This window comes from Mauremys reevesii, linkage group 5 (assembly GCF_016161935.1).
Source record: "Mauremys reevesii isolate NIE-2019 linkage group 5, ASM1616193v1, whole genome shotgun sequence".
Classification (NCBI taxonomy): Eukaryota; Metazoa; Chordata; order Testudines; family Geoemydidae; genus Mauremys; species Mauremys reevesii.
Genome location: NC_052627.1, coordinates 9,957,760 through 9,980,403, shown reverse-complemented (window position 1 = coordinate 9,980,403; position 22,644 = coordinate 9,957,760). Strand labels below are relative to the sequence as shown.

The following is a 22,644-nucleotide window of genomic DNA, read 5'->3' as shown; positions in this document are numbered from 1 at the left end:
GTCCATCTAGCCTAGTATCTGTCTACCGACAATGGCCAATGCCAGGTGTCCCAGAGGGAGTGAACCTAACAGGCAATGATCAAGTGATCTCTCTCCTGCCATCCATCTCCATCCTCTGACGAACAGAGGCTAGGGACACCATTCTTACCCATCCTAGCTAATAGCCATTTATGGACTTAGCCACCATGAATTTATCCAGTCCCCTTTTAAACATTGTTATAGTCCTAGCCTTCACAACCTCCTCAGGTAAGGAGTTCCACAAGTTGACTATGCGCTGCATGAAGAAGAACTTCCTTTTATTTGTTTTAAACCTGCTGCCTATTAATTTCATTGGGTGACCCCTAGTTCTTGTATTATGGGAATAAGTAAATAACTTTTCCTTATCCACTTTCTCCACATCACTCATGATTTTATATACCTCTATCATATCCCCCCTTAGTCTTCTCTTTTCCAAGCTGAAGAGTCCTAGCCTCTTTAATCTTTCCTCGTATGGGACCCTCTCTAACCCCCTAATCATTTTAGTTGCCCTTTTCTGAACCTTTTCTAGTGCTAGAATATCTTTTTTGAGGTGAGGAGACCACATCTGTACACAGTATTTGAGATGTGGGCGTACCATGGATTTATAGAAGGGCAATAATATATTCTCAGTCTTATTCCCTATCCCCTTTTTAATGATTCCTAACATCCTGTTTGCTTTTTTGACCGCCTCTGCACACTGCGTGGACATCTTCAGAGAACTATCCACGATGACTCCAAGATCTTTTTCCTGACTCGTTGTAGCTAAATTAGCCCCCATCATGTTGTATGTATAGTTGGGGTTATTTTTTCCAATGTGCATTACTTTACATTTATCTACATTAAATTTCATTTGCCATTTTGTTGCCCAATGACTTAGTTTTGTGAGATCTTTTTGAAGTTCTTCACAATCTGCTTTGGTCTTAACTATCTTGAGTAGTTTAGTATCATCTGCAAACTTTGCCACCTCACTGTTTACCCCTTTCTCCAGATCATTTATGAATAAATTGAATAGGATTGGTCCTAGGACTGACCCTTGGGGAACACCACTAGTTACTCCTCTCCATTCTGAGAATTTACCATTAATTCCTACCCTTTGTTCCCTGTCCTTTAACCAGTTCTCAGTCCATGAAAGGACCTTCCCTTTTATCCTATGACAGCTTAATTTACATAAGAGCCTTTGGTGAGGGACCTTATCAAAGGGTTTCTGGAAATCTAAGAACACTACGTCCACCGGATCCCCCTTGTCCACATGTTTGTTGACCCCTTCAAAGAACTCTAATAGATTAGTAAGACACGATTTCCCTTTACAGAAACCATGTTGACTATTGCTCAACAGTTTATGTTTTTCTATGTGTCTGATAATTTTATTCTTAACTATTGTTTCGACTAATTTGACCGGTACCGACGTTAGACTTACCGGTCTGTAATTGCCGGGATCACCTCTAGAGCCCTTTTTAAATATTGGCGTTACATTAGCTAACTTCCAGTCATTGGGTACCGAAGCCGATTTAAAGGACAGGTTACAAACCTTAGTTAATAGTTCTGCAACTTCACATTTGAGTTCTTTCAGAACTCTTGGGTGAATGCCATCTAGTCCCGGTGACTTGTTAATGTTGAGTTTATCAATTAATTCCAAAACCTCCTCTAGTGACACTTCAATCTGTGACAGTTCCTCAGATTTGTCACCTACAAAAGCCAGCTCAGGTTTGGGAATCTCCCTAACATCCTCAGCCGTGAAGACTGAAGCAAAGAATCCATTTAGTTTCTCCGCAATGACTTTATCGTCTTTAAGCGCTCCTTTTGAATTTTGATCGTCAAGGGGCCGCACTGGTTGTTTAGCAGGCTTCCTGCTTCTGATGTACTTAAAAAACATTTTGTTATTACCTTTGGAGTTTTTGGCTAGCCGTTCTTCAAACTCCTCTTTGGTTTTTCTTATTACACTCTTGCACTTGAATTGGCAGTGTTTGTGCTCCTTTCTATTTCCCTCACTAGGATTTGACTTCCACTTTTTAAAGGAAGTCTTTTTATCTCTCACTGCTTCTTTTACATGGTTGTTAAGCCACGGTGGCTCTTTTTTAGTTCTTTTACTGTTTTTCTTAATTTGGGGTATACATTGAAGTTGGGCCTCTATTATGGTGTCTTTAAAAAGGGCCCATGCAACTTGCAGGGATTTCACTTTAGTCACTGTACCTTTTAACTTTTGTCTAACTAACCCCCTCATTTTTGTATAGTTCCCCCTTTTGAAATTAAATGCCACAGTGTTGGGCAGTTGAGGTGTTCTTCCCACCACAGGGATGTTGAATGCTATTGTATTATGGTCACTATTTCCAAGTGGTCCTGCTATAGTTACCTCTTGGACCAGCTCCTGCACTCCCCTCAGGATTAAATCTAGAGTTGCCTCTCCCCTTGTGGGTTCCCGTACCAGCTGCTCCATGAAGCAGTCATTTAAAGTATCAAGAACTTTTATCTCTGCATTTCGTCCTGAAGTGAAATTTTCCCTGTCAATATGGGGATAATTGAAATCCCCCACTATTATTGGGTTCTTAATTTTGATAGCCTCTCTAATTTCCCTTAGCATTTCATCATCACTATTACTGTCCTGGTCAGGTGGTCGATAATAGATCCCTAATGTTATATTTTTACTAGAGCTTGAAATTTCTATCCATAGAGATTCTATGGAACATGTGGATTCGCTTAAGATTTTTACTTCATTTGAATCTACACTTTCTTTCACATCTAGTGCCACTCCTCCCCCTGCACGACCTGTTCTGTCCTTCCGATATATTTTGTACCCCGGAACGATTGTGTCCCATTGGTTGCTCTCAGTCCACCAGGTTTCTGTGATGCCTATTATATCTATATCCTCCTTTATCACAAGGCACTCTAGTTCACCCATCTTATTATTTAGACTTCTGGCATTTGTGTACAAGCACTTTAAAAACTTGTCCCTGTTTATTAGCCTGCCTTTTTCTGATGTGCCAGATTCTTTTTTATTGACTGTTTACCATCTGATCCAGCCCTTATATTATACTCTTCAGTCCTCTGCTCCTGACTATAACCTGGAGATTCTCTATCATCAGACTCTCCCCTAAGAAAAGTCTGTGTCCGATCCACACGCTCCTCTGCAGTCGGCTTTCCCCCATTTTCTTCTTTAAGTTTTGGCTAATGGAGATTCAGTCCTGCCTGGAATATCATGGCAGCTGGAGGCTTCTGCCTCAGGCTGCTCTCCCAGTCAATAGCACCGCGCGGTCGCGCCTACCCCAGCCTACACCTTGCTACCAGGGCTCACAATCAGATACTTAGACCTCTACATTTTGCTGCAAATAAAAAAATTAGGCTGCCGTTTAGAACTGTCCCCCAACATACATATCCTGGGGCATTTTGTATTTTACCAGTGTCAACCAAAGGCCCACACTCAAATGGAGATTCAGTCCTGCCTGTGCTTCTATCCTAGTGCTTGTCACAGATTCCCATTTTCAGCTATAGGCTGAGCAAGTGCAGAATGGTGGTTCACTCTACTTCACTGTAAGCCAACCGCCCTCCCCTCCCCCCTTTGATCTCTGCTTGCAATAAAGTCAGTGTTGTTTCTTATTCATGCATTCTTTATTACTTCATCACACAAATGGGGGGATAACTGCCACGGTAGCCCAAGAGGGGTGGGGGAGGAGGGAAGCAACGGGTGGGGTTGTTGCAGGGGCACCCCCTAGAATGGCATGCAGCTCATCATTTCTGCGGGATGTCTGGGGCTCTGACCCAGAGCGGCCATTTGCCTCTCTGGTTCTTTAGTAGGCCTGATATTCTAGACAGGACTGACTCTCCATTAGACAAAACTTAAAGAAGAGAATGATCTGAGGAGTCATTCCCATTTTTGTCCAGGCGCCCCCGACCGACCTCACCAAGGCCGGCCAGGAGCACCCATGACAGCAGCAGATGGTACAGTATGACTGGTAACCGTCATTGCCAACTTGCAAAGCAGCAGACGGTACAGTAGGGCTGGTAACTGTCTTTGCTAACTTGCAAAAGGCAAGGGGATGCTGCTGTGTAGCGCTGCAGTACCGCGTCTGTCAGCAGCATCCAGTAGACATACGGTGACAGTGAAAAAAGGCTGAACGGGCTCCGTAGTTGCCGTGCTATGGCGTCTGCCCGAGCAATCCAGGGAAAAGGGTGCAAAATGATTGTCTGTCGTTGCTTTCATGGAGGGAGGATTGACTGACGACATTTACCCATAACCACAAGCAACAAATTTTTGGCCCCATCAGGCATTGGGATCTCAACCCAGAATTCCAATGGGCAGGGGAGATTGCGGGAACTATGGGATAGCTACCCACAGTGCAACGCTCTGGAAGTTGATGCTAGCCTCGGTACATGGACGCACACCGCCGAACTAATGTGCTTAGTGTGGCTGCGTGCACTCGACTTTATACAATCTGTTTCCAAAAATCGATTTCTGTAAAATTGGAATAATTCCGTAGTGTAGACATATCCTAAGTGTGCTGCTGCAATCTGGAATATGCTATGAGCATATTCCTTCTTGGACAGGGTTACTGGCCTAGTGCAGTGGTTCTCAAACTTTCCAGATTATTTTACCCCTTTCAGGAGGCAGATTTGTCGTGCATACCCCAAGTTTCACTTCACTTAAAAAGTGCTAGCTCACAAACTCAGAAATAAAAATACAAAAAAAGTGCCACAGCACACTATTACTGAAAAGTTGCTTGCTTTCTCATTTTTATCATATAATTATAAAATAACTCATGACTGCCCAGGTTGAGAAACACTGATATAGTATATAGAGCAGTATAAACAAGTTATTATCTGTATGAAATTTTAGTTTGTACTGACTTCGCTAGTACCTTTCCTGTAGCCTGTTGTAAAACTAGGCAAATATCTAGATGAGTTGATGTACCCCTGGAAGACCCCTGCATACCCCCAGGGTTATGCATACCTCTGGTTAAGAACCACCAGTCTAGTGGATGGGGGGAAGCTGTAGATGTGATATACCTTGATTGTCATAAGGCTTTTGACGTGACAGTCTCATAAGCAAATTAGGGAAATATGAAATTACTATAAGGTGGATGCACAGCTGGTGGAAAGATCATGTCCAAAGAGAAGTTATCAATGGTTCGTTGTCAAACTGGGGGAGTCATCTAGTGGGGTCATATGGAGGGCATTAGCCACTTCTCTCTCTTTTTTGTAAAGTAAGTCACTCTTTTAACTTAAGAGCTTCTAAGGTCCTGTCAAAGGCAAAAGCCAGATGCAACCCTAATTGTACCAGGACACCTCATTTCACATATTAAAAACTTTAGTATCTCCCATATGAGCACATCAAAAACTCACCTACTAGCATCTGATGCCCCCATCCAGAAAAGTTTAAGCATAGGGTGACCAGACAGCTAATGTGAAAAGTCAGGACAAAGAATGGGAGGCAATAGGTGCTTATATAAGAAATCCCCAAATATAGGGACTGTCCCTATAAAATTGGGACATCTGGTCACTCTAAGCATGGAAATAATCCCATTGGCTTCAATTGTCTTTCTTGCTTGCTTAAAATTTTACGCATGCTTAAATGCTTTGCTGAATCAAGCCTAAAAGACCTAAACTTTTGACATAGATCTGCTACTGGCCACACTAACCAGTTTGGCTGGAGATACCTGTCAGAAGGTGAAGAGTAGAAAAGATCAAGAGTGCATGAGGAGAAAAGGAATCGTTGCTTGGCATTGAGGTGAAGAATGTCAGAGCATTTCTGAAATGCTAACAAGCATTAATTGTACCTGTTGTGTTAGCACACACAGATTTCAATCTTTCCTCCAGGGCAAAGAGGTCAGCAAACTAGTCTGGAAGACAGCCTAAATCAATTGGTAGATCAGAGGAAAAGCAGCAATGGTTATGGCATATGACTTGAACCTCAGTAATAGAATATCGTTTAGCTGGGCAAGCCAATTCTCCCTGGTATCATGAACTGGTAGATGCAGAGCCTAAACTAATGTGCTGGACACTGCAGCTCCAAAACGTCTACATCAAATAGCAAAGAGAAAAGCCAGTTTTTCCACTGACTGTATTGTTATGCAGTATCAAGAGATCCTCCCTGCCTCAGGCACAATGAAAATCAGGAACCAACAGCTAGTTACAGCTGCAGTGGAGCAAGCAAGAGAAGATGCATAAGCCAATAAGATCATAACATAAGCCTTTAGCTTGTCACAGTAAGTCAGAATCAAATACCGCAGCTGGCTTTGTTCAATGGCCAGATAATTATATCACTAATAACATTAGTAGTTCTGCATCATAAGAAAAGGGGAATTGTAGCCAGGCCTTGGCCTTAATCCCCCTGAATTCACAGCGGAATTGTTTAGAAAAATGAAAACAACCCCCCACCTCTTAGCAAGACTTTCCTGCTGATTGCCAGGGTTATGCCCATGATATACTCAGTAGGCCATCTCCTCAGCTGATGTACATTGGGATCATTACACTGGCTTCAACAGAGCTGTGTATACCAGCTCAGGATGTGGCCCTGTGAGTTCCACAAAAGAACCCAAGCGGTCATGCAAAGCTTGTGTTTGGCTGGCCAGATAATCCCGAACAACTCGAGAGGAGTAACACACAGCAAATCTACCAGCTGTTCCCCTGGCTCCAAACCTTCCTTCGGCAGAGTCTCCCTTAGCTTCCTACTCACCTTCAGGGAAAGCTGACCCATGCTTTATAGTCCTTTTGATGGCAAGGTGCAGCCCAGCTGTCCTCTCCCAGCTCCCCTCAGATGAAAGAGGAACTCCCCTGGATCCGAGTTTCCCCAGGGCAGGAGATGGCCTCTCTCTTCCCCCTTGGTTTCCTGACGCGCAGTGGCACTTTCCTTTATTAGTAAAATTGAGATGAAAAAGCTGTGAGGGGGCCCCCCTCTGGAGCCTCAAACAACCTGTACCCTCAAACCCCACCAATCAAATCTCAGACTAACTGCCTGCTAGGCTTCAATAAGGAAATACTCATCAGTGCAGGACTGGATGGAAGCAATATGAAGCAGGGTGGGGCTGACTTTCTCTGCAGCATTACTGATTGCCCACTGTGGCAGATGGGATAAATACTGCCATGTACCAGTGGGGGATTCACTAGGCCAGTTTCTATCTTCCTACGGATAATGTCTCCAGTTCTCCTCCTCCACCTCCTTCCATTGCTCTGGCTGAGCAGATGAGGAGAGGGAGGTGCTAACAGCTTTCACTAACAGCACTTAATTGAATTGAATTTTGCATGTATTGAAATATCTTTACATCTCCTAGCTCAGCAATTCCGCATGGTTTTAGAAATATTCTCAGACAAGAACCGACACCAAACTGGAGTTAAAGGTGAGAGCACAGAGGAGATCACGACCCTGCAGCAGAGTGAAAATGTGTTTGTAGCACAGGCAGACATGCTCATGTCTCATGTGGTGGCATGGGCTTGTTCTTGAGCTAGCCACCCAAACACAAGCCCAGAAGGGATCCTGGGCACCTACTTGGGTTGCTAGCCCATGCTGAAGCCAGTGCCACCAAGTCGTCACTATTTAAAGCTACGCTTAAAGCTAGTGCAGGTATGTGCTACAGTCACACCTCCGCTTGCAGTATGGCCGCTCACTGTGTGTCTCGCTCACTTCTGAAAATGTTGCCCCATTCAAGAAAAAAAACCTCCTCCTCAACTCTGACAATTTGAAATTTCAGAATTTGAAATATGGCAAGCAGCTCTAGTATAGATCCGTAAATGAAGGGTAAAAAATATTACATGCATGTTATAATTACCCCCAAACCAAGCATGACAATCCTAGAAAATTCAGAGTTAAGGTTAAATTTAAAACAAATCCAAACAGGACCTCATCCTGAATACGAAATGACTCTCCCAAGTGAGCAAAATTCAGTGGAGAAGACCGACCAAAGCCTGACGGCAGATATATCACCTGACAAGCTGCTAATCTAGCCTCCTGAAAGGCTGGAGCTTGATCCTGCACTGGGTCATTGACTGGGTCATTTAGCGTTGACTTCCATGGGAGTGGGAGCAGGCCACTGATGCCGGCATACGCTAATGAAAGAAGGGAATTACCAAAATTTAGCCTCCCGGAGGGCTGTGCTATTTCTAGACCAGTTGAAAAGGAAACTCATAATGCATTTGCCAGACCAAATGATAGGAAGGAGTTCTGGAAATTACTGCAGTCCTCCAATAATTGCAATAGCATCTGGTAGTTATTGATAACTGGAATATGTAAGCATTACGATCAACAGATACCCTGAGGAGTAGTCCTCTCTGTCCAATAATGCCGTCATCCTCCTGAGGATTCTATTTCCATAGACTCATCGAATTAAGAGACAGAAAAATCCTCAGATTATAGAGTCCATCTGCCTACAAATGCGGAACAATCCTCTGCAAGAGAAGGGACTGGATTTTAAAGTGCATTTCTGCTCTGAGAAGTGACTTTATAAAAATGCCATTGTGGGTCCCCTGTTTATCATCTCTCTTTAGTGACTTCCTGATCAAATGTGCACTGTACAAGCAAAGTGATGCTGTTTCTGGACTACCTCACCCTGGGATCTGAGAGCAATGCTGGATTCTTCCATCACATGCATCATGGTTAGTACTAAAGGTTTAGCTATACCGGTGCAGCTCCAGGGGCTCCAAATTATGCTTTCAGTCCCACCTGTGCAACCTCAGTGCAGGCTTCTATCTGTACACCCACTCCTGTTACTCAGCCTTCCTTCCCCCTCAATGCCTCCTCTCACTGATTGTCTCCTCTAAAACTTGAATCTTTCATCTTATACCAAAGAAAAAGCCCACTGCTGTGCTGTTGGGAAGTACCAGAAGCAGAAAGTCAGGAAGATGCTGAAGGCCTCTGCATCAAAGATGCTAGACCCTATTGCAAATGACACATCACCTGCAGCTCTGCTCTCTGGGGAAAAAAATGTAAGCACCATCTGACTTGATTGCTTATTTAAAGGAAAAGAAATCCAGCAAACTGACTGCTTCAATTGACTGTGGGGTTAGAGACAGTGCTTAATTTGTAATGAAAGAGGTGCCGGAGCTCAAGCAATTTTTTACATTCATAACTGATGCACCAAGCCCAGAGGTGCTGGGGGCTCTGAATGGACACAAATTAAGCACTGGTTAGAGAGTTCAATGAGAGTGGAAGTAAATTCAGGAACTGCCAGACTCTGGACTGCCAGAATGGAGGAATACATGGCACGGCTGAAAGGTGAGACTCATCTGAGAGTAAGATTGCACTTCTCAGAGAAATTCAAAGACCTTGGAATCAGGGATCAGTATAAAAACATGCAAATCACTCAAATTCCCACAGGCTCCAAAGGAAAGACTTCAGTAGCATTCTTCAAAACTCAGCTCCTACAGGCGCTCAGTCTAGAAACGAAGCATAACACAAGCACTAATTCCTAAATCTAGTGACAAAAGTCACCCAGACTTAGTATTGTGGGTGTGGGTCATGGTATTATCCATTTACCAACCAGCCCAAGATCTACACACTCCAGAAGGGGGCTGATCCTTCAAGTGGCTCTGTGTCAGCAGGATTTCAACCCAGCATGTAAGAAACCAATAGACTGTTCTGTATTTGACAAAGTAAAAAATCTTTTCTCCACATGGACCTAGACTCTCTGATTCACCAGATGAAGCAAATGGTGACCAGCAAAGAAAACCAGACACCACATCTGCAGACTGATCTGTAGAAACATCTACATCATGCGTCAAAATCCCAGGGCCACACTCAGGGCCGGCTCCCAGCACCAGCCCAGGAAGCAGGTGCTTGGGGCGGCCAATGAAAAGGGGCATCACAGCTACGTCTTTGGCAGCGGGTCCCTCAGTCCCTCTCGGAGGAAAGGACCGGCCGCCGAAGAATGAAGCGGCGTGGTAGAGCTGCTGCTGAAGCGCCGCCGATCGTGGTTTTATCTCCCCCCCGCCCCCTTCACTGCTTGGAGTGGCAAAAAAGCTGGAGCTGGCCCTGGCCACACCCTCCCTGGGGTGCGGCTCCCTTGTACCAATCCACTAGGAAAGAGTGACCCTAAGAGCAGTGTAAACAGCCAGGCATTGATCATTCCACATAGCGGGTTCCTCCAGTGGCACAGAGTTGGCACAGTGGCTGCTACACAAACCCATCCCTGCAGCTGCTGTAAGGGGCATCTTCAGGGATTCCATGGACCCCAGCAACTCCTGGCTAACGTATTGGCCCCTTGAAACCTTTGGCAACCAGGGTAAGTGGTTGTGCATGGGATGTAGAGCAGCCTCAGGATCTAAGGAACACAAAGGTTGTTTAAATCCATCTTTAGAGATGTGTGCGCGCACACACACACCCACACACCCACACCACACAGTGTGTTGTAAGCTCTTTCTTGGCCACAGCTAAAGACCAGGGGCCCAGGCTTTCTTTATACAATAGTTCATTGACTTGAGATGCGCGCTACACCATTTAGTAAAAGACTTCTCTTGCAGCTCTAAGGTTGTGGAGTTAAAAACACTGGTATCTTAGTAACATTAATTGTTAGGAGTTTTAGCAGGAAAGGTTGTTTCTCCCTCTCTCCTATGATTTTGAGACTCCTTCCTCTCATTCCTTTTGCATTGAGTAAGTGCTTTCCATTTCCTGACAAATGCTTGGAGAGAGCTGTGATATTTGGGGGGCAGTTCATTCCCAGGGACGTATATTTGATGTGGTTAGGTGTTAGAAAACCACAGGGCCTGACCACTAGTAAAATCACATTTCACAGTCATACAAATTGGAGGACAGGTGACATTTTCTTTAGGCTGTTTTTGCCTCCATAGCTAAAACCAGCCTAACACATATAGTGCTAAGCTAGCCACCTCCACAGTCATAATAAAATGGTTAATCTAAAGTGTGTATTGATTTATTTCTAACGCTCTAGCATTTGAAGCACCATTCAAATGTGTTATATTTTCCCTTATGAAGCTCTTTATTTAAAGGCAATTTATGAAAAAACAATTGTAATGTAGGTTATTTATGTCACATTAAACAATACTATATATCTTGTCAACATCCATGTATAAACTTTGCAACAAAAACATCCAAACTGAAAAGAGGCTGGGTTGGGCAGATATATGCTTCCAATTATTCCTAAATAAAGTGCATGGGAACAGAGTGGGAGTCAACAATTGAGTATAAATGAAACTCCCAGGGCTCACCTGCATTACGGATTTTTACACCAATGTAGCTATGAGAATGTTCACCCCCAGGGTGGAGTAAGTGCACTGGTATAGCTACACCAGTACAAAAATCCCTAATGCTGACAAATCTTTAGAGATACAAAGCCAGATTTTCTGGTCTGGCCAAGCTGCACCCAGCGCAGCAATGATGGGATGGAGGGATGGGAACAGAAGCAAAGTCACATGTATGCCCACCTTATTCTGGGATTGATTAGAGCTTGGTCCAGTCCCAAGCGTACACTGGAGCAGCCTAAATCCACACAATGCATCCTTCAGAACTGATGACCTTTTAACCCCTCTGTGATGGGTTGGGTCACAGAAACTTCCTTGCCACTGCCGCCTGATGTGCTGAGACTACCTCTGAGCCCGTTTTCCCTGGCAGCTTGGGACTTCAGAACCCTGCCTTGTTGAGCCAGACACACCAGTCTGCTCCATCACAGACCCAGGGTCTGAACCACGCCCCCAAAAGCTGCAGACTTAACTGAAAACGGCTTAAGAAGTGCCCCTGTCTCTAGCACCCAGACACCCAGTTCCCCATGGGATCCAAACCCCAAATAAATCCATTTTACTCTGTATACAGCTTGTACAGGGTAAATGCATAAATTGTGCACCCTCTCTAACACTGATAGAGAGATATGCACAGCTGTGTGCTCCCCCAGGTATTAATTACTTGCTCTGGATCAATTAATAAGCAAAAAGTGATTTTATTAAGTACAAAAAGTAGGATTTAAGTGGTTCCAAGTAATAACAGACAGAACAAAGTAAATTACCAAGCAAAATAAAACAAAAATATGCAGGTCTAAGCCTAATATAGTAGGTAACTGAATACAGATGAAATCTCACCCTCAGAGATGTTCCAATATGCTTCTTTCACAGACTAGACGGCTTTCTAGTCTGGGCCCAGTCCTTTCCCTGGTACAGTCCTTGTTCCAATTCAGGTGGTAACTAGGGGATTTCTCACGACTGCAGCCCGTCACACCCTCTCTCCACTACTGAGTGACTGACACAGACATCAGACACATACAATGCTTACTGATCATGCTCTAAACACCACGGCCAAGATTTTCTAAAATTGGGTTTTGAAGGTAACATTTTCAAAATCTGAGCAGCCTAAGCCCCATCTTCAAGGGAGTTAGGCAATCAGGTCCCTAAATCACTCAGGTGCTCTGTGTAATTTTACTCCTAAATCCTTACTCAGATCTCAAAAATGATGAAAACCTAAGAACTCCCATCCAATCAGTGGAAGCTGCTGGGCGCTTAACACTTCTGAAAATCAGGCTGTTTATTTAAGTCCCTCAATACGACTTTATAACCTAACCACAGGTTTCTGTTTCTGAAGATCTCGATCCATAACTTCAGTTTGACCTGAGAGTAAACTATGGAGCCACAGACTTCACTCACCCAGCATTTAAGAAATAGGTTACAAAGAAAGGGGCATTTTTCTCTGAGACGGATGTCAAGTTAGCCCATGGGGAAGAACCTGGGGCATCACACTGATCCTGAGGAGTTGTTGCACTATATGTTAAAAAGCAGTCTCTGAGCAGGGATTGGACTAAACTCTGACTGATGGGCAAACCTCTGAAAATCCTACATCGGAACTGAGTGATCATCCAAAGCAACCACTGCTTTGACATAATTCACTGGAAGAATGAGCGAATTGTTCCTCCTAAGGGAATACAGGATGTGACGTTATCTAATTAAAATATAATCATGCAAATCATTATTGCTACTACTGTTATATAATTGCAACGAATCTTATACAAAGTGTGATACATGGCCAGAAAGAGTTAAGCAGCTTGCAGGCTAAATAACCAGAGACAACCTTTAAAGTCATGTTAGAAAGTATGGGAATGGTAATGAGGGCCATTCAATGCTAGATAGGTTTGCATTTCAAAGTTCTAGTCTATGTTGTTAGAAGTGATACTAATTGTATGTATGTATTCATAAATGCTAGTCATGTCAACAGACAGTTCCTGTCCGGCACTATAACTATTAATTCAGAGGTCAAAAGGGAATATTAACATTTAGATGAATCTTGGGTGAACTAATGCCATTGTTTGTATGTCTCTTTGAAGTTTCTGATAGACTGCCTAATGGATAAATTGCCCTATGTTAATTTGTGTAACTAATTACCTTTGGGGCTTAGGAGACAGAAGGTTACATCAAAAGCCTATTGTTCACCCAGGACTGTGTGGTCAAGTGGCTGCTAGAATACTGTATAAAAGATCCTTGGGTCCGGATCCTGTCATCTCAGCTCTGCTTGATGCTTCAGTGAAGGGAAAGCTGAAACCCCAAGATTGAGATCCCAGCTCTGACTGGACCACCCTGAATATAATTAGGCTGTAGCCTATGGACCAATTCTGAACCAACTCTTTGCAACTACAAAGCTCACCATCTCTGCTATGAGTCTAAACCTCAAGAATTACACTCATATCTGTATGTATACTGATCTTTTAACCTAATCTCTCTCTCTCTCTCTTCTTTTTTTAAAATTTTTTTAATTTAGTTAATAAGAATTGGCTATAAGCATGTATTTAGGCAAGATCTGGAATATTCATTAACTAGGGAGGTAATGTGTCCGATCCTTTGGGATCGGTAGAACTTTTGTATATGATTAATAAGATTTTCAGTAATCTTCATTATATTTGATTTGGGAGGACTAGGTGGAGGCCTGAGGCTAGGTTACTTTAAGGGAACTGTGCTGTTGACTTATGGGTAACCAATGAGGTTTTGTGCCGGCTGGGTAAATCTAAGTACTGGAATATCCACAGCTTTGGGGATTGTCTGCCCCATTCTTTGCAGTTCAGCCTAACTGAGTGACCCCTCAGCTGCTTCCCATAAAAATGGCGAAGTTTATCGTTGCTTAGCAATCTCCATGTCAAATGTGCTCAGTTTACAAACAGAAAGGCAGCTTTTGTAAACTGCCAGTCTTGTACACTCAGCCTGGGATCAGAAAGTCAGGATAAGCTCTTTCCAGCCCACACATCACCATCAATAAGAATCATAGAATCATAGAATCTCAGGGCTGAAAGGGACCTCAGGAGGTCATCTAGTCCAACCCGCTGCTCAAAGCAGGACCAAACCCAACTAAATCATCCCAGCCAGGGCTTTGTCAAGCCTGACCTTAAAAACCTCTAAGGAAGGAGATTCCACTACCTCCCTAGGTAACCCATTCCAGTTCTTCACCACCCTACAAGTGAAAAAGTTTTTCCTAATATCCAACCTAAACCTCCCCCTCTGCAACTTGAGACCATTACTCCTTGTTCTGTCATCTTCTACCACTGAGAACAGTCTAGATCCATCCTCTTTGGAGCCCCCTTTCAGGTAGTTGAAAGCAGCTATCAAATCCCCCCTCATTCTTCTCTTCTGCAGGTTAAACAATCCCAGTTCCCTCAGCCTCTCCTCATAAGTCATGTGCTCCAGCCCCCTAATCATTTTTGTTGCCCTCCGCTGGACTCTCTCCAATTTATCCACATCCTTCTTGTAGTGTGGGGCCCAAAACTGGACACAGTACTCCAGATGAGGCCTCACCAGTGCTGAGTAGAGGGGAATGATCACATCCCTTGATCTGCTGGAATAAACACGTTGTACACCAAAAAAGAACATCAGATATCCTGGGCACCCCAGTTCATCCTGCTATGCAACCCCCTTCCCTAGGGCCTGATCCACTTCCCACACAAATCAAGGGAAAGACTCATTGCTTTCACCAGGAGTTGGCTCAGGTCATGAACGGGGTTGCACAAGTGTAACTGACTAGAATTTAGGACCCTTATTCACATTCAGTAGTCGTTTACTCTGTGCATGGTCCTACTGACTCCAGTGGGACTTAGCCTTGCTCATACTGAGCAGAACCTTAGTCCATGTTGTCTGTCGGGCTCTGGGTTCTGGGCAGACAGTTCTGGTGGCGGGAACATTTTCGAAGCTGGACATTGAGTTGGACCTGGGCCGAGGGCAGCACTGAGACAGGGGGACAGGCTATGGGTCAGAGTCCAAAGGCAAGCCACATCAGGATCACAGAGTCTGGAAGTAGGCTGAAGTTGAAACTGGGCTGGAGTCAGTCCAAGGATCTGGGGGTCCAGGGGCAGGTGCAGGGTTTGGAGCAGATCAGGAACAGGGCTGGAGCAGGGTCAGAATAGAGCACAGACAAGGGCAGGAGGGAAGTCTAGGGAGTCTGTAACATGACAAGGCATCAGGAGGGTGGTGACGATGAAATGCCTGTGCCCTGGGGTCATCTAACTAGGGCTCTGCCTATGAATAGGTTGCTGCACCATCTCTGAGGATTGAGTCACTGCGGGCTCTCGAGAGATGAGTTAGTGCAGCTGAGTTGCTGGAACGTGCCTGGGCAATGTGTCATGAAAGGTTCTGCTGGACGGGTGTGTCACTGTATCTATTGATTTGCCAGGGATGGGTGGGCACAAGCCCGCCCACATCTAAAGCTCCCCCACCCCCCAGCCTAAGGGGAGGAGATACTGGACCCAGGCATCAAAAGAGTTCATAGAATCATAGAATCTCAGGGTTGGAAGGGACCTCAGGAGGTCATCTAGTCCAACCCCCTGCTCAAAGCAGGACCAAACCCAACTAAATCATCCCAGCCAGGGCTTTGTCAAGCCTGACCTTAAAAACCTCTAAGGAAGGAGATTCCACTACCTCCCTAGGTAACCCATTCCAGTTCTTCACCACCCTACTAGTGAAAAAGTTTTTCCTAATATCCAACCTAAACCTCCCCCTCTGCAACTTGAGACCATTACTCCTTGTTCTGTCATCTTCTACCACTGAGAACAGTCTAGATCCATCCTCTTTGGAACCCCCTTTCAGGTAGTTGAAAGCAGCTATCAAATCCCCCCTCATTCTTCTCTTCTGCAGACTAAACAATCTCAGTTCCCTCAGCCTCTCCTCATAAGTCATGTGCTCCAGCCCCCTAATCATTTTTGTTGCCCTCCGCTGGACTCTCTCCAATTTATCCACATCCTTCTTGTAGTGTGGGGCCCAAAACTGGACACAGTACTCCAAATGAGGCCTCACCAGTGCTGAGTAGAGGGGAATGATCACATCCCTTGATCTGCTGGAAATGCCCCTACTTATACAACCCAAAATGCCATTAGCCTTCTTGGCAACAAGGGCACACTGTTGACTCATATTCAGCTTTTCGTCCACCGTAACCCCTAGGTCCTTTTCTGCAGAACTGCTGCCCAGCCATTCGGTCCCTAGTCTGTAGCAGTGCATGGGATTCTTCTGTCCTAAGTGCAGGACTCTGCACTTGTCCTTGTTGAACCTCATCATATTTCTTTTGGCCCAATCCTCTAATTTGTCTAAGTCCCTCTGTATCCTATCCCTACCCTCCAGCGTATCAACCACTCCTCCCAGTTTAGTGTCGTCTGCAAACTTGCTAAGGGTGCAGTCCACACCATCCTCCAGATCGTTAATGAAGATATTGAACAAAACCGGCCCCAGCACCGACCCTTGGGGCACTCCACTTGATACCGGCTGCCAACTAGACATGGAACCATTGATCACTACCCATTGAGCCCGACCATCTAGCCAGTTTTCTATCCACCTTACCGTCCATTCATCCAGCCCAGACTTCTTTAACTTGCTGGCAAGAATTCTGTGGGAGACTGTATCAAAAGCTTTGCTAAAATCCAGAAATAGCACATCCACTGCTTTCCCCTCATCCACAGAGCCGGTTATCTCATCATAGAAGGCAATTAGGTTAGTCAGGCATGACTTGCCCTTGGTGAATCCATGCTGACTGTTCCTGATCACTTTCCCCTCCTTTAAGTGGTTCAGGATTGATTCCTTGAGGACCTGTTCCATGATTTTTCCAGGGACTGAGGTGAGACTGACTGGCCTGTAGTTCCCTGGATCTTCCTTCTTCCCTTTTTTAAAGATTCAGGGGACAACAAATGAGAAAACAGGGATGGGAGTGAGGTCATAGGGTCAAAAGCAGGGAGCCAGAGGGGGACACTGAGCGGAGAACACTGGACGGCGCCCATTGCTCCTGGAAGGCATCCAAGGAGCCAGTGGAACTCTGCCCAGAGACGTGACTTCCGGGAGGAGTGGAAAGAGGCTGTGCATTTGCAGAGCATCTCCCCCATCCATCCTCCTCCTCCTAATATAGTGGATGGCTAGCGCCATCTTGGCTAGCGCCTGGAGGAGGTAAACGAGGAGGTTTGCAACTTCATGGGGCCACAGAATGGGTGTGCAGGAGGTGTGGAGAGAAGTGCAGCCAGAGCCTAAGGAGAAAGATATGAAAAACCGGGATAAGGGGTTGCAACCTGGTGCACTCGAGGTAGATATGCGCCAAGGTATCCCTCATGCCGCAGAAAGGGGGGTGAGTCATTGTAGCTGCAGAGTAGCCCTGGTCCAGCTGCAGCTTTGCCTCACAATATCCCAATCTGGCCTGCAGTAAACAAAGTCTATTGATGATGCACAAAAATGGAACAGAATCCAGCTCACTCACATTGTAGGTGTTCTGGGTCTGCAAGGCTAACAAGAATAAAGAGCAATGCCTGCTTTTTCTAGGGACAGGACATGTATTGCTCTGACTCCAGGAACATGAGAGGAAGGAGCTTGTTCTACACAGCTGAACATACATTTATTCCAGTATTCCTAGTAAATGGAAGAGGTCGGGTGGTTTTGGTTTTGTTCGACTTTCTAGGGAGGAGATGTAATAATTACAACTCTCTTGGTCAGTCTGCCTGTTCTAATGAGAGCAGGATCAGCATCTGAATAAATGATTTTGCCCTTGACTTGCAATTCACCTTTTAAGCTAGAGAGACTCAACATTAGTATTTTTGGAAGAAGTAGTTAAAAACACACCCCAGCAAAGCCTGTACCAGTTTCTTCATTAATTTCCCTAATGCACATGTGGTCATTTCAGGCGCATCAGCTAGTCACTGTATTAAGAATGCCACCATAGCCCGGAGTTCCAAACACATCTAGAAGAAGAAGCTGCTGCTGTTGTTGTTTCAACACTTCAGCAAGACAGAGAAGGAAGAAAATTCTAAGGCCAGAGATCAGATTGTCCAGGGGGAGAATAAGCCTGTCTTCAGTTACTAATCACTGCTGAGAGAAATCTTGAAATTATGGAATGGGTGATTTTCATCTAAATCTTTTCTCTTGAGCCTAGGAGTGCTCCAGTGACAATGAAAGGATCTTACTTAAATGTAGGAAGAAGCAAACACACTGTGTTTCACTGCAGCCTTCCAGCAGCAGAACAGAGCTCTGCCAAAGGCTTCTTTTGGCTGCAGAATTCCAGGGGACTATTTCTACAGCATTTTGTGGGTTCCTTATTAAATAATTAGAATAGTGCCTAGAGGAGTTTACCAAGACTGGGGCCCAACAGCAGTGGGTGCTGTGCAAACACACAGTGAGAAAGCACCCTGCCCTGAGAGCTTGCAATCTAAATAGGCAAGACAGACAAAGGGATGTGAAGGTAACTTGAGGCACAGAGCAGGTCAATGGCACAGCCAGGAATAGAACCCAGGTCACCCATGTCCACTGGATCATCCTGTTGATGCCTCCTTCTATTACCTTCCTCTATGTCCCCATGTTCCGTACACCCCTTTTGTGTCCCTTCCATCATGCCATACCAGTCTCCTGCCTCCCCCCAACTCCATGCTGTCCCACCTCCAGAACACCCTATTCTAAGACTGTGGAGCCTGATTCCTTGCCACCCTCCATGTGTCCCCCAGTCCACATCCCTCTCAGCCCCTTACATACTTTCTACACCCCCTCCTAGATCCCTGCCCCTCCGCATTTCCCCTGGTCTCCTATTCTCGGGTCCCCATGTCCTCGGACTTAATAGGGTTGCACGGGAAGCCAGCATCAACATTCACTACAAAGCAGTTTCTGCTGCTCCAGCATACCAGTTTGCACTGCTGTCCATTTTCTAACAAGCAGGAGCTTTGCCTGGGGCTTAGCAGCCTCGACACACTGCCCTTCATAAAGCAAATTCAGTTGTGCCGTAAAGCTGAAATATTTCATGACTCCAGGAAGAAGTTATTACCAACCAGCCATGCCAATTTTACTGCTATCACTGTGAAGAAGGGCAAGATGGAAAAGAATGCACAAACCTCTGACAGAATTGACTGAGATGGAGATAGATACTTACCCAAGAGTGCAGATGTGCATATGCTTTTCTCATCTAAGCATCTCAGAAGGAAGCATCAGGGGCGGCTCCAGACCCCAGCATGCCAAGCGCGTGCTTGGGGCGGCATGCCGCGGGGGGCGCTCTGCCGGTCGCCGGGAGGGTGGCAGGCGGCTTCGGTGGACCTCCCGCAGGCGTGCCTGCGGAGGGTCCGCTGGTCCCGCACGGCCACCGAAGCTGCGCGGCACCAGCGGACCCTCCGCAAGTACGCCTGCAGGAGGTCCACCAGAGCCGCGGGACCAGCGACCGGCAGAGCGCCTCCCGCGGTGTGCCACCCTGCTTGGGGCGGCAAAATGTCTAGAGCCACCCCTGGGAAGCATGTAAAGGTTTTGTTTTATGTAAGGAAGATCAAAATGTTATGCGCTAGCTAGCTAGCTGTGTTTATAAGGTGGGGGATAGCTCAGTGGTTTGCACATTGGCCTGCTAAACCCAGGGTTGTGAGTTCAATCCTCAAAGGGGCCATTTAGGGATCTGGGGCAAAAATCTGTCTGGGGATTGGTCCTGCTTTGAGCAGGGGGTTGGACTACATGACCTCCTGAGGTCCCTTCCAGCCCTGATAGTCTATATCAATGCATTTTACAATTACAATCAATGTCACCAAGATAGGGACAACATAGCTGGTATCATAAGCATACTTATTTGGGGCAAACCATTCCCTCCTGCAGCAAAACCTATGGAGGAGACCAGCTCTTAGAATCTCTACCTACGCATTCTTTCGGAAAGGTGGGGTCTGGACCCTGGGAGAATGAACTGCAGATACACACCCGACTCCCCAACAGTGATCCTGTAGCTCTGCGCTGGCTTTGGAACCCTGGTGCCATTTATCCTCACCCTCTCCCCCACCCACCACCACTTCCCCTTTAAATGGGTGAGGCACGTTCCCCACCCCAGAGCAGGCGCAATAAGAAAGGTAGTCTAGCCCCAGTAGCGTAATACACTGGAGATTCAGACCCATTCTGTTGAAAATTCATTTCAGAAAAGGTGTGTGATATTTTGACACTAGTTGATTACGTTGTTGAGTTTCAAGACTTAAGAAAGCAAAATTAAAATCAAGAGCACATTGGAAATTGGTTGGTGTGATAATGAATATGCAGTTACTTGTCAGTGAGGTGCTGGCTGCAGTCCTTCATTGTGCATTTCTAATCTTTCGAGTTAGAGGATATATGTTTTTTCCCCCTCAGAGATATCTGATAGAGAGGGCTGCAAAGATTTGGCTTGATGTCAAAGAAAGTTCTAAAATCTATTGAGCCTTAACTATCTTTTTCTTAAGTTACTCGTGTGGAGATATTATAAATGATATATTATAGGTGCCTGAAAACAGCTCTCTGTAGCTTTGGAATTCCTTCACTAATTTTCACTGCACCTCAACTCCCAGGAACCACTGAAAAGCACCTCTCCTCAGCCAGCCCAGTTTGGAAGTCATCGAGCAAACCATTTCAGAGATGTGAGGAGCCAAAAGAAAGGGCGAGAAGGATTTTCAAAATTGAAAGTGTTCTGACCCATCCCCCTAGGCCCCATCTCCGCACACCAGAGTGTTCACCTTGAACTAAACTTTCCCTGGCTAAGATGTGCCACGTACAGTTCCCAAAGGATTGATTTAAAAATGATGAAATTGCGGAGTGCGTGTCAAAATCTGACTCATAATAACTTGCTTGCTGCAGTCTTAACTCTGGAAGGACAATCAGTTTCTCCACGGTGCTAACCAGAGTTCAACTCATTTGAAAATGAAAATTAACTAAGTTAATAATTCTTTAGTTCCCCAGAGAATAATCACTTGGACTAATCACTTCACTACAATTTTATTTTCAACAATTGTGTAGAGCCAATGCCACCACCACATTTATCCCATGAACTGTGCTCTATCAATATTGACTTGATATTTTGGAAAGTTATGAATTTCTTTATAATCCCAGGGGATTTTGAGGGGAATGAAAATCCACAGCCTGATGGAAATTATTATTTTGTGGATTGCCTGTTTAGTTTCAAGATGTCATTTTAAAAAAACGTGCCTGGTAGGAAATACATTCAATGTGTTCTGAAACAATCCAATTAAAACTTACACACTCCTGGAAAGCCATCACAGGAGAAAAGTGCTGAATACTGGAGTCAAAATATTTTCCATTTCACAAAGTTGGTGTGAGAATTGACCAGCCCAGCACAATATCCACACACCCACACTATTTACCATGATGATAACTAGAGGGGGGTGGGAAGGGGAGAAGGAACTACCCAGGGTAGCATAAAAAGTATAGGATTTAATTAAGTAGTTTTACAATTCTGACTTGATCAACCATCTGTTTTTAATCAGACTGGAGAAAAATGAAATAAATAAAAGGAGGATGCCCATAAATACAGTACAGAGAACAACAATGAATCCATTTCAAAGACAAGGAAAGAAGAACAAGTGACTTACCTCAATTACAGGCTGGAAAGAGGCAAGGCAATAGCGATACACCTACATCCTTCCTTCCTGATGCCACTAATTTTAGGTCTTTTGATAGAAATCTAAAAGGAAATACAAAAGACAATTGTATATGCCTTCCCTGCAGCGTGCCTGTACAAAGCAGTAATAGGCTTTCGAAGGAACACCGGTAAAAAGAAGTGAGTGAACAAATTACAACTCAAAAATATAATTCTTGAGAAAAAGAAGATTGCTGTCCTGACAATTCCTTGTAGGTCTTACTAAATGTTAAGTGAATGAAGCCATACAGTAATTAAATGACACAGAGGCAGACTGACCCTTAGAGTTACACCACTATTCTCAATAAAGTGACAACAGGCACCAATTTGGCCCATTTGTCTCCATGTCAAAGATGACAAACTAATTTTGCAAACCCCTGAAGAGCTAAACTAAAATGTCCACTAAGGAGGCAGCTTTGCATTGACTGGAATGCTACAACCTCACTAACTTGTCTCTAGCAAACTCTGGTACTTGCTAAAGCAACACTTGAATGTTAACTGCTTCGGTCGGGAGTTCAGCTACTGACCTGCAATGAAAGCCTTGTGTTCAGCTTCAACGTTTCCTGACAGCAAACAATCTACAGGGGGGAGAAAAAAAAAACAGTTTAATCGAATAAACTGTTAAAAAAAGAAAATCCTCTCGTAAGCTTTCCCTGAGGGGGAGGAAAGAATCCACAAGCTTTAAATTGGCCAGGCAGATTGAAGAGGAAGGGGAAAAAAAAAAAAGGCAGCTCTTTCTGTTGCGTCAAAGAGCCCAGTGTGCAAACGGAACAGTGAACTGAGTTGTAAAACTGGCAAGCCCTGGCTGAAGACAGCTCTTCAGTATGCACTCAGCATCCTCTCCCAGG

General features: G+C 44.9%; 1 protein-coding gene across 3 annotated transcripts in view; it reads right to left on the bottom strand.

Moving 5' to 3' along the window:
* CSGALNACT1 (chondroitin sulfate N-acetylgalactosaminyltransferase 1) overlaps nt 1-22,371 on the bottom strand; it is a 95,240-nt gene extending 72,869 nt beyond the window's left edge. For 2 of the 3 annotated variants that reach the window (XM_039541976.1, XM_039541974.1), the window contains exons 1-2: nt 22,324-22,371; nt 21,750-21,841 (exon numbers count right to left, since the gene is read on the bottom strand). The gene's annotated coding sequence lies outside the window, so the exon portion shown is untranslated. Of the gene's footprint in view, nt 1-21,749; nt 21,842-22,323 lie in introns of those variants that run through there. The other variant, XM_039541977.1, reaches the window with a different exon arrangement.
* Between the last annotated feature and the right edge of the window lie 273 nt (nt 22,372-22,644).